Source organism: Tenrec ecaudatus, chromosome 3 (genome assembly GCF_050624435.1).
Source record: "Tenrec ecaudatus isolate mTenEca1 chromosome 3, mTenEca1.hap1, whole genome shotgun sequence".
Classification (NCBI taxonomy): Eukaryota; Metazoa; Chordata; class Mammalia; order Afrosoricida; family Tenrecidae; genus Tenrec; species Tenrec ecaudatus.
The window spans coordinates 37,691,870-37,701,276 of record NC_134532.1 but is presented as its reverse complement, the minus strand read 5'-3'; positions in this window follow the sequence as shown (position 1 = coordinate 37,701,276).

The window sequence follows — 9,407 nt, the reverse complement described above, 5'->3', positions numbered from 1 at the left end:
ATCAAAAGAGATAGTATCTGGGGTCTTAAAGACTTGAAGATAAACAAGCGGCCATCTAGCTCAGAAGTAACAAAGCCCACATGAAAGAACATACCAGCCTGTGTGATCACGTGGTTCCGAAGGGAACAGTTATCAGGCATCAAAGAACAAAAAATCACATCATTGGGTGCACACCTCCATGATACGATCGTCATGGACAAACGGGTACATAGGCAAATGAGGCGAAGAAATCTGATGGTGCCCGGCTATCAAAAGAGATAGTGTCTGGGGTCGGCTTGAAGGTGAACAAGTAGCCATCTAGCTCAGAAGCAACAAAGGCCACATGAAAGAAGCACACCAGCCTGTGCGATCACAAGGTATCGAAGGGATCAGGTATAAGGCATCATCAAAACAAATCTTACCATAGTGAATGAAGGGGGAAGTGCAGAGTGGAGACCCAAAGCCCATTCGTCGGCCACTGGAGATGCACTCACAGAAGGGTATACTGGAGGAGATGAGTCAGTCAAGGTGCGATGTAGCACAGATGAAGAATACAGCATTCCTCCAGTTCCTAAATGCTTCCTCCCCGCCCCACCCCCCCAACTACCATGATCCGAATTCTACCTTGCAAATCTGGATAGAGCAGAGTAGGTACACTGGTGCAGATAGGAGCTGAAGGCACTGGGAATCCAGGGCGGATGATACCTTCAGGACTAGGGGTGTGAGGGGCAATAAGGGGAGGGTAGAGGGTGAGTGGGTTGGAAAGAGGGAACCAAATACAAGAATCTACATGTGACGTCTTCCCTGGAGGATGGAAAACAGAAAAGGGGGTGAAGGGAGATGCCGTACAGGGCAAGATATGACAAAATAATAATTGATAAATTATCAAGGGCTCATGAGGGAGGAGGGAGAAAAAGAGGACTTGATACAAAGGGCTTAAATGGAGGGCAAATGCTCGGAAAATGATGAGGGCAAAGAATGTACAGATATGCTTTATATAATTGATATATGTATGGAATCCTGGAATGATTTTTTTAAATGTGCCAAGCAGAAAGATCTCCATGTGATTTTAGCAAATTTCCACACAGGACCTTTGTTGACAACTAAGGGTAGTGCAGTAGCTAGCCCAGGATCCCGTCCCTAAGGTAGTTTACCCTACTCTTCCCAGGGAGTCTGACCTTCCCCAGCCTTATGTTAAACCCTGCAGGAAGGAAGTGCCCCATTGACTCCTGGAGAATCAAAAGACCAGGGTTTGTCTCCTCTACACATCCATAGTGAGGCCCCTCACAATGTCCAAGTTCAGTCCCTGAAAGAGGCACCAACCAGCATAAAAAAGACCAACCCTTTTTAGCTTTTCCCCTCCAAAAGCTAGGAAAAATTAACTTGCCTTAGCCTTTGTAAAAGGAGAGTCGAGTCCTCAGCCTCTCCCTGCTTACCCACTGAAAGAAACGTAATACCCTCAGCCCCTCGACTGCCAAACTGGCTTTCGGAGACACATGGATCTTCCCAGAGCTCACTGGCTAGAATAGTCTCCCAATTTAGACATAAATAAATCACACCACTTATGCGCATCCAAAGACAGCATTAGAAGAGTGAAATGGGAGCCCACGGATTAGGAAAACGTTTATTTATTTTTAACCAAAGACACATCAGACAAAGGGCTGATTAAGAAAATATACAGATTTTTACAACATCTCAAAAAGAAAATAACAAGAGACCCAATCAAGTAATGTGAAAAGATATGAACACAGTTCACTAAAAATGAAGGACAAATGATTAACAGATGTAAAAAAAATGCCCATGATCACTAGCCTTCAGTGAGATGCAAATTCAAACCACAATGAGAGCACTTAACACCTAATTCCAGCCAAAACCAAAGAAGCAAAACGACAAATGCTGGCGGATATGGAAGGATTGGGAGTCATATATACTGCTGGTGGACTTATAAATACATACAGACACACACAAGTACCATGCAGCCACTGTGAAAAACCATCTCACTACTTAAAACAACCAGTACTTGAAATCCCATATAAACCAGCAATACCACTAGTAGACATCATGGAAGTCTTATACCGAGGAATATATTTTTAAAAACAACAAAGGAAAAAAGATAAAGGTCCATCAAAAAGGAATATTAAACACTACATATTTTAAATGAGTCAAAAAGGATCTCAAAGGATAAAGGTTTATATTTTACCTTAACTGCATCTGCAATCATCCACTTTCCAAAGAATTCTGCATGACAACAAGGCCATTCACATTCTTGTTTAATAGTACAGTATCTCTCCAATTAACGGAATTAACATGGGTCAAGAGAGATCAAATGTAAAATCAGACATTGGACTTGGTACATATGCACACAGGATGAGTCCATCAGCTTTCCCAGTCTCTGTACTCATGTGGTTTCCTGCAGGATTTACATTGTATTCAAACAATGTGGCAGACATTTTGTTCAGCCCTTTTGTCCAATTATTACATCACAGTTTATCCTATGGGCTTTCTGGAACATAAAATAAAATGTAATTGGATACTGGAGGCACTGTCAGTCACCAAAAGCATATGCATGGTAACGTTTCATGTACTAATGAGGTGTCTGCTATACAAATCCCAAACCAGAACTATGTCAGTTAGAATCCTAATGTAGTTTACTGACAGATGAGGCCAAAAAATTTGCAGTCACTATATTGCCAGAGCTTTCCTCCTGCATGCGATCAGTGTTATGTGATGTCAAGTGATTCCCTGTGGAGAGTTTTCCCATCTTGACTGAACTTAAGCCTTTTCACTGTCGTGTGTTTATGTCAAGAACACTGGTAAAAGTTTACCCACACGCACTACAGCTACATGGGACTATCCTACAAGAAATAATTGATGAGACATGAACTCTTAATTTTTAAAAAAACTTTAGAGAGTAAATTGGTTTTCCATTCAAAACTTCCTATGTAGATTGCAATCCCCAAGATGTACCAGCACGCTCCCCACTTTCACCCTCCCTGTGTTTTACCATCATTATTCATCCTTCTTTTCTGTTCTGTCTTGCTTTTAAGATTTTTTATCCATAGCAAATGCTGTCCTTTTTATTTGGAATGATTGATTTTTTTAAGGAGTGTATACCTCTTGAATGTTATTCTTCCCCTCCAAGCCTGTACATTGTTGGGTTTAAACCTGGGTCAGAGGAGTGAGGACAGTTTTAGGAGTGAAGGGCTATAGTCTTGGTATTCCACTAGTTTCCATCAGACCAGTAAGTCTGGTCTATTTTATGATACTGAGTTTTGTTCCACTTTGTTCTCCCAGTCTAACAAGGACCCTCTTTTGAGATCCTCTTCAGAGTAATTAGCAGTGGTAGCTGGTAACCACTTAGTTCTTCTTGTCTCAGGGTCGTGGAGACTGAGGTTTGCTGTAGTCCATTCATCCTCTGAACTAATTGTTCCCATACATTTTCTATTTTCTCCAGTCTTATTTTATGATACTGTTGTGCTGTGTCTGGGTGGTAACAAAGAGCATGCAGATGGAGTGGACACTACTGGCATCTGGGAGGGCACTCTGCTGCTTGGCATAGCTGTGATCCAGAAACACCAAATTCAGCTCTCGTTTGGGTACTGAAAGCCTGAAGAGCAAGGAGGTGCCCATGCGCTGTGCAGAACTTTGGAAGACCCTCTCCCCACAACAGTGGGCCATGTCAGTAAAGTGACAGCCATTCAGAGAATGTGTAGTCACATGGTAAGTTACAATTATCTGGTCCCGCAATCAGCCCAGACCAAGCCCTAGTACCTCTTTGTTTTGGAAGATTTGTTACACTTGCCCCATTGAAAGGTTTTCTCATTAAGAATTTTCTCATGTTGAATTATACTTGACTTCTGCATATTACATATTCCACATTTAAAGGTCTTCATGTGTGAAAAATCTGATGTATTGTAAGGCACAGTTTCTGGCTGAAAGATTTACCACCATCACCATATATATAAGGTTTTTAATCAGAATGAATGCGTAGATGAGTTTTGAGATGTGATGTCTGGATAAAGGCTTTTCCACATTCACCACATACATGGGGTTTCTCTCCAGTATGAGTTCGCTGATGAAGAGTGAGAACATATTTTGTGATAAAGGCTTTTCCACATTCACTACATATATGGGGTTTCTCCCCAGTATGAGTACGCTGATGAACAGTGAGCTCACTCTTCCTGATAAAGATTTTTCCACATTCACCACATGCATGGGGTTTCTCCCCAGTATGAGTACGCTGATGAACAGTGAGGCCCTTCTTCCAGGTAAATGCTTTTCCACATTCACCACATACATAGGGCTTCTCTCCAGTATGAGTTCGCTGATGATCAGTAAGAATATTCTTCCAGGTAAAGGCATTTCCACATTTACCACATACATAGGGTTTCCTTCCTGTATGAAATGTCTGATGTGCTTTAAGGCAATGTTTACTGCTGAAACCTTTACCACACTCACCACATACATAAGGTTTTTCTCCAGTATGAGTTCGCTGATGAACAGTGAGCTCATCCTTCCAGATGAAAGCTTTTCCACATTGACCACATACATGGGGTTTCTCTCCAGTATGATTTCGCTGATGACTAGTGAGAACATACTTCCTGACAAAGGCTTTCCCACATTCACCACATACATGGGGTTTCTTTCCTGTGTGACACATCTGATGTGCTCTAAGGTATCGCTTCTGGCTGAAAGCTTTACCACACTCATCACATACATAAGGGGTTTCTCCATTATGAGTTCGTAGATGAGTTTTGAGATGTGCTATCTGAATAAAGCCTTTGCCACATTCATAGGATTTCTCTCCAGCATGAGTTCGCTGATGAGCAATGAGATCACTGTTAGTAGTGAAGCCTTTCCCACATTCACTGCATACACAGGGCATCCCTGCCACATGCGATTTCTCATTATTTCTGAGGTATGATTTTCTATGAAAAGCTTGGCCACGTTCCAAGCAGTTATATGGTTTTTTTCCTTTATCAGTTGTTCGATAATGTGCAGTGAGTTTGAATACTTTGTCGAATTCTTGCCCACACTGACTGCATTCATAATTCTTATCTATTATATGAATGAACTGATGCTCACAGAGGATAGACTCCTTGATGAAGGTTTTCCCACATTTATCACCTATGTGTGGTTTCTCAATTTTGTCAGATTCCCGATGCTGAATGCATTGTGACTTCATACCACTGGATTTTTCACACTCTGAGAATTTCATTCCAGTACAAAATTGCTCTTGTTCAATTTCAAGAAAAGGTTTCTCATCCCCATTGAGCACAACTGACTTCTTTATTTTGCTGCTATTCTTCAGATTTAATGCAAGAATGATTAAACCTAATTCTATTTTTTTTTCATGTAAGCCAAATATCTCATAATTTTCCTGTTGAGGAAAATTATTTTTGTGATGAAAAATATTTTCCAATGTATTAAATTTATAGCATTTTTTGGTTTTGTCCAGATTTCTTTTATGTTGCGAGTGCTGCAGCGCATGATCATCAACATTTTGGATCTCTGTAAAAGAACAGAACATTGAATCTTTTCATCATCTCGATTTACAATGGAACCTAAAAACATGCATTGATGCAAGGTAGATCTTTAGTGACAACGCTCATATGAATGTCAATAAAATACTATGCTTAATGCTTCTTGCCCACCATTACAAATGTAATTGTGTAAACAATCCAAATTGTAAAAACAGTTACTGTAGAAACCGGGTTAAATATGAAAATGATGAATGAACCGATATTTAGTAGTTGCTTAAATATGCCCAAGAAAATATACAAAGAACGTAACACAAGCATGACACTGAGACCCATAGACTATAGGGGTGGTAAGGACTGCTAATTTCAGTTGCTAGACGTCAGATATTCATTCTACCAATCTTTAATGGAAGACAGCTGAGTACTAGACAAAGTTGGGAATGTGAAAAATGGAGACTGTTCTAGTTAGGAGAAAAAATTTTATAAGTATATATTAAAGTTATTACAGTACACAAAGATATTCCTTATGTTAATGGAGAGCCTACACTCTAGCTTACAAAACTCAATTTCCAGTGTCCTGTGGTGTCTTGCATGTTGCTGTGATGTTGGAAGCAATGCCACCCAGTACTTCAAATTCAAGCAGGATCAACCATGGTGCCCAGGTCTTAGTGGAATATCCAGAAAGACAGTCTGGGAGCAGGAACTGGTAATTTACTTCTAGAACATGAGCCCCTCAGGTTTACTGGCACCAGAATAACATTTTAGAAGTACTAACTTCTCAAAGTACAGTCAACAGCAATGATGTGAATGGAGTAACGCTTTGGGGACCTTCAGTGGGTGACATGGCATCAATGAAAATGAGTGAAAATAACTAGAAGATGAAATTTATGAAGTATTATCAAGAATAATTTTAAGTTGTCAAAAGCAAAATGAAATGTTCAAATGCTTACAGTATATGTATTATTGGACATTAAGTTGTAGCCATTTTAATTAGAGAATCAAGTGGTTTATATGGTTGAGATTGACAAATTCAAGAAGACTAGTGTTGTATTCAACATCAAAAAACACATTGCAAAATCTTTCCTGAAGTTCAATGTTGTCAGTGGTAGGTTAAGAGTTATGTGCCTGCAAAACCAGTTACTGCAAGTGTTATTTAAATTTTTTCACCAAGTGTTAAATCAAACAAAGTGTGGGATCAAGCCCCATAGTCAAAGGAGTCCTTAGGAGCAGCATGTGAAATTAAGGAAGACGAAGCAGACAGCAAAGACAGGGTACTGAGGCCTCATCTGCAATGCCGAATAAGTGATCGAGTTCATTTAACAGTGAATTTATACAGTAGCAAGGCATGCAAGCCTTCAGCAGGCATATACAACAAAATGGGCAAAATATGAATCTGGGATAGACTGATTCTTTTAGGAGAACGCTTCATGACAAGTATCAAGCTGTGGGAATTGAGGACCAGGAAGAGAATAGAAGCAGACAAATTCGTTATTGTCAAAATTAAAGAAGCCTGTAAGACCAGGATTCTGGGTGGAGGGAGCCTTCGCATCGGTGGGCTACAGAAGACTCGCAGTCATAATTTTTCTATTAAACTTCATCACCATCATCCTCACAATATCCTCCCATTAAAGTGATACCTTAATGATATCTCATAAAAGTGCATGGCTAATCACGAGCAGCCCCCAGTTTTTTCTGTAAGAACAGAAGTGTTATTGTTCTCCCTGTTCAAGGAATAAGTCACTCCCCTCTATCTGCTCTCAGCACTGGGGCTAAGTAACTCAACCAACTAGTTCAGGGACCTCCATGGTCAGACACTGACCACCTTGTTAGGTATGTATGTGTGTGTAAGTTTGGATAGTAAACTGGTTTATATATGGTTGGGGGAAGGGAGACAACTGTTTTGGGGTGGGGGGATAGCTTGCATGGCCCTAGACTACGTAAATTGGTGATAGAATACAGTCTCTTTCTCTATCCCACTCAGACCAGGCATCAAGGAGGTGGCGAGTGCCTACATGCTTTTGTCTGCCTTTTTAGAGCTGTGGTTCAATTACACAACTATCCCTTAGCACTCATCCAGAAGGCATTTAAGAGACAAAGAAACAGTTGACTCCTAGAGTGACAGCAACAAAGGGAACCTGTTTACTCTATTATCCAGGTTCTGTTTTCCACAAAAAGGAAATTTAAGGGGTGGGGTGCGGTTGATAAAGGGGAGTTGATATCAAGAACTTCAAGAAGAAATTGTTTTGAAACTGATTGTGGTATCTGTTGTAAAATGCTGCTGGATGTGATTTAACTATGGAATGTTCTGATATGTATAAGAACTCCCAATAGAATGATTTAAAAATATATTCAAAATTTGACCTGACTTTTGCAGACTGAAATTGCAGACATGCATTTAATGACAGAACCAAGAATACGGGATTTTTAAAATGTCTCATTTTCACTGACAAAATTATCAGAGGAGTAAACAACTTTAAAGATAATCTCACAGGTGGAAAAACATTGAAGGTAGAATGCTAAGGGATAGCCTACATTGATAACTTTTCTGCTGGGAAGATGGCCTTAAATACCTTAAAATAACACAAGTCATAAACGTGTTGCATCAAAAGGAGTAAAATATAGAGAAATGTGTATGTTAAGAAATCCCAACAGTGAAGGCAATTTGACCATCTCTATTCGAAAAAGGAAAGAATAAAGAAAACTTTAAAGGGACAGGAGAACAAATGAGCAAATGGAAATGAGAAACTTAAGGGAAAATCCAAGTGGGGAAGCAAAGGAAGCACAAGAGAGACCCGTTTATGGCGGGAGCTCCAAGCTGGGGGTGGAGAGATACTACAAAGTGAAATCCATTCTTATTCAATGGGGGAGGAATGTGCTGTATTTGGAGGATGGTTAAGAATTAAATGTTCTAAAAAAAAAAAAGAATTAAAAGTTCTCTGTTTGGAGAGAAGCTTGCAAGTTAAGACTTTCATAGTAAGGTGGGAGAACATAAAAAAGGGAAAGGTTTGGGAATCTCCAAGAAAGAAAATTGTGGAACCAAACATACAAATCAATGGAAATCTAATCTCACAGAGCTAGAGGAGTTTTTCTCTGTACATCTATGGAAAGTGAGGACTCACATTGAAGCACGGAGTTTCAGTGTATGATCTGACACCTATCATGGATGCGAGGCCTTATGCCAGTTGAATCAACTCCCCCAGAAAATTCCCCTTAAGGTTTTTTGCTCACACCCCTGAAAAACTTCAACTACAGCTTTTTTCTCACACAGACCACAGTTGTTCTTGTTCCAATTGAGACAAAGCTTCTGGGTTGACAACAAAATAACCAATTCATAATAAATTGCAAAATATTAGACACACAAAAATTAAACATAGGTTTGTGAAGCCTGTAGTGGTGTATTTCTGGGGAAATAATATTCAAAGCAACAAAGCAAAGGGTGTTCGTTCAAGTGTATTAGACTGCACCCTCTAACCTAGGACCAGAGGATGCAATGAGAATCTACCTCTTGAGTTCACTACAGACACTGCAAAGATTTTAATACGTAAGGTGGGAATTCTCCTCACCAATGCAAACCAATTTGCAATAGTTGTCCAACATCACATCCTGATACAGGGTCTTCTGAGCAGAGTTCAGGAGCTGCCATTCCTCCCAGGTGAACTTTACAGCCACATCATCGAATATCAGTGATTCCTGTAGAAAGAGGAGACTATTTAATGAGGTATTTTCCATTTGAAGATTTAAGAGAGTGTATCTTACAATAAAGAAAGCAAGAGAGTAATAAAAACTATTCTGTGATAGTGCATTCCATAATTTGTGGTAAACTGAAGGTTGGGAGAAACTATTTGAACTTATTGCTAAACTTGCAACCACGGGCACAAAAAACTAGCCCTATTTTGAGAAAGATCTCATTGTTCTGAGATAAAAATGGTTTCAATACACGTTCTTCAG